The sequence below is a fragment of the Coregonus lavaretus genome (assembly GCF_964263955.1).
Source record: "Coregonus lavaretus genome assembly, contig: HAP1_SCAFFOLD_437, whole genome shotgun sequence".
NCBI lineage: Eukaryota > Metazoa > Chordata > Actinopteri > Salmoniformes > Salmonidae > Coregonus > Coregonus lavaretus.
The window spans coordinates 399,044-402,049 of NW_028161735.1; positions in this window are offsets into that span (position 1 = coordinate 399,044).

Here is a 3,006-nt window from a genome sequence, read left to right on the forward strand (position 1 = left end):
GTATGTCACATTCTACTGTATATGTCACATTCTACTGTATATGTCACATTCTACTGTATATGTCACATTCTGCTGTATATGTCACATTCTGCTGTATATGTCACATTCTACTGTATATGTCACATTCTGCTGTATATGTCACATTCTGCTGTATATGTCACATTCTACTGTATATGTCACATTCTGCTGTATATGTCACATTCTACTGTATATGTCACTGTCACGTTCGTTGTGTAAAGGATCGGACCAAGGTGCAGCGTGGTATGCGTACATAGTCGTTTATTTTAATAAACACCGACAAAATAACAAAATCCAACAGAACGTGTAGTTCAAGAGGCTAAACATCAAACAAGCCAAACAGAAACAAGATCCCACAACTAAGGTAGGCAACATGGCTGCCTAAGTATGATCCCCAATCAGAGACAACGACCGACAGCTGCCTCTGATTGGGAACCACACCCGGCCAACATAGAAATATGTCAATTAGATTTCACACCCTGACCAACTCAACTAGAGATCTTAATGTCAGGGCGTGTCAGTCACATTCTGCTGTATATGTCACATTCTGCTGTATTTGTCACATTCTACTGTATTTGTCACATTCTACTGTATATGTCACATTCTACTGTATATGTCACATTCTGCTGTATATGTCACATTGTACTGTATATGTCACATTCTACTGTATATGTCACATTCTGCTGTATTTGTCACATTCTACTGTATATGTCACATTCTACGCAGACGACACCATTTTGTATACATCTGGCCCTTCATTGGACACTGTGTTAACAAACCTCCAAACCTTATCTTAGCTCATTGGTCACCTTAGCAACACCCACCCGTAGTATGCGCTCCAGCAGGTACATCTCACTGGTCATCCCCAAAGCCAACACCTCCTTTGGCCGCCATTCCTTCCAGTTCTCTGCTGCCAATGACTGGAACGAATTGCAAAAATCTCTGAAGCTGGAGACTCTTATCTCCCTCACTAACTTTAAGCATCAGTTATCAGAGCACCTTACCGATCACTGCACCTGTACACAGCCCATCTGAAATTAGCCCACCCAACTACCTCATCCCTATATTGTTATTTATTTTGCTCATTTGCACCCCAGTATCTCTATTTGCACATAATCTCTTGCACATCTATCATTCCAGTGTTAATACTAATTGTAATTATTTTGCACTATAGCCTATTTATTGCCTTACCTCCATAACTTGCTACATTTGCACACACTGTATATATATATTTTCTGTTGTATTTTTGACTTTATGTTTTGTTTTACCCCATATGTAACTCTGTGTTGTTGTTTTTATCGCACTGCTTTGCTTTATCTTGGCCAGGTCGCAGTTGTAAATGAGAACTTGTTCTCAACTGGCTTACCTGGTTAAATAAAGGTGAAAAATAAAAAAATAAAAATATGTCACATTCTACTGTATATGTCACATTCTGCTATATATGTCACATTCTACTGTATATGTCACATTCTACTGTATTTGTCACATTCTACTGTATATGTCACATTCTACTGTATTTGTCACATTCTACTGTATATGTCACATTCTGCTGTATTTGTCACATTCTACTGTATATGTCACATTCTACTGTATATGTCACATTCTACTGTATATGTCACATCCTACTGTATTTGTCACATTCTACTGTATATGTCACATTCTACTGTATATGTCACATTCTACTGTATTTGTCACATTCTACTGTATATGTCACATCCTACTGTATTTGTCACATTCTACTGTATATGTCACATTCTACTGTATATGTCACATTCTACTGTATATGTCACTTCTTCTATTCTTTAGTTTTATAGGACAGGAGTTCCACTCAACCTTTCATTTTACATTTTAGTCATTTAGCAGACGCTCTTATCCAGAGCGACTTACAGGAGCAATTAGGGTCAAGTGTCTTTCTCAAGGGCACATCAACAGTTTTTTCACCAAGTCGGCTCGGATTCGAATCAGTGACCTTTCGGTTACTGACCCAACGCTCTTAACCGCTAGCCTACCTGCCGCCGTAGGCATACGTGCTTATTGCTGGGAGTGTTACCCACCCACTCGACCACGACTCGGCACGTATTTGTCTCTTCTGACATAAGCTATTGGTCTTTGCTGTTGAGTTTCAGACAGCACATACAACATAGACAGTAGATGGAACTAGGGCCCAGAGTTCATCCTCAAGTCACATGGCCAGGAAAAACTCAGGTTAGAGATATAACACACTCTCTCACACACTTGCAATTCCATGTTCACTTTATCTAATTTGTTCATAATGCGTGGAACCGTTGTGTAAATTCCTCTGTCTGTATAATGGCTCTAAATGATATCTATGGCTAGCAGCACCATATCACCAAGTGACATTCTGACTGTGTAAATGTACTTGGCTATTAATGGTGATTCTGATTCTAATGTAGAAGGTAATGTGCCCATACTAGCTATAATATATACCCCAATCCTACTATAAAAGGCAACCTTACTAAGGGCAGGACAGCCCCTGACCCAGAGTAATATGCTGTGCTGTGTGTGTGATCTTTCCATTACACACCTCTGTAGTTAGATGGACAGTATTACCTCTGTTCATTCCACACCCGTCATTTCAGAGCTGATCAACTCAATGGTCCGGTAATGTGTTTTATATGGGCTATGAGCCCATACCTGTGTGTGGGGGGGGGGGGGGCTGGAGAAGCTCCATTAGAGCAGGAGTGTAAATCTGTCCCTCTATCTGTGTCCTCTGGCTCCTTCACAGAGTGGGGACATTCCCCCCCCCCCCCCCCCCCCCCACCCTCTCTCTCGCTTTCCCTCTCTCTCTCTGTCTTTCTCTCTCTCTCACAATCTCTCTGTCATAATATTGTCATATCATTGTCATAATAGTGACATAAACAAAATACTGATGTATTCTAATGGTAACTGACTTTACACAGTCACAACACAAACTGCTGTGTAGGTAACCTTGTTGGCTCATGTATACATTATGATAATTCAGCTCCA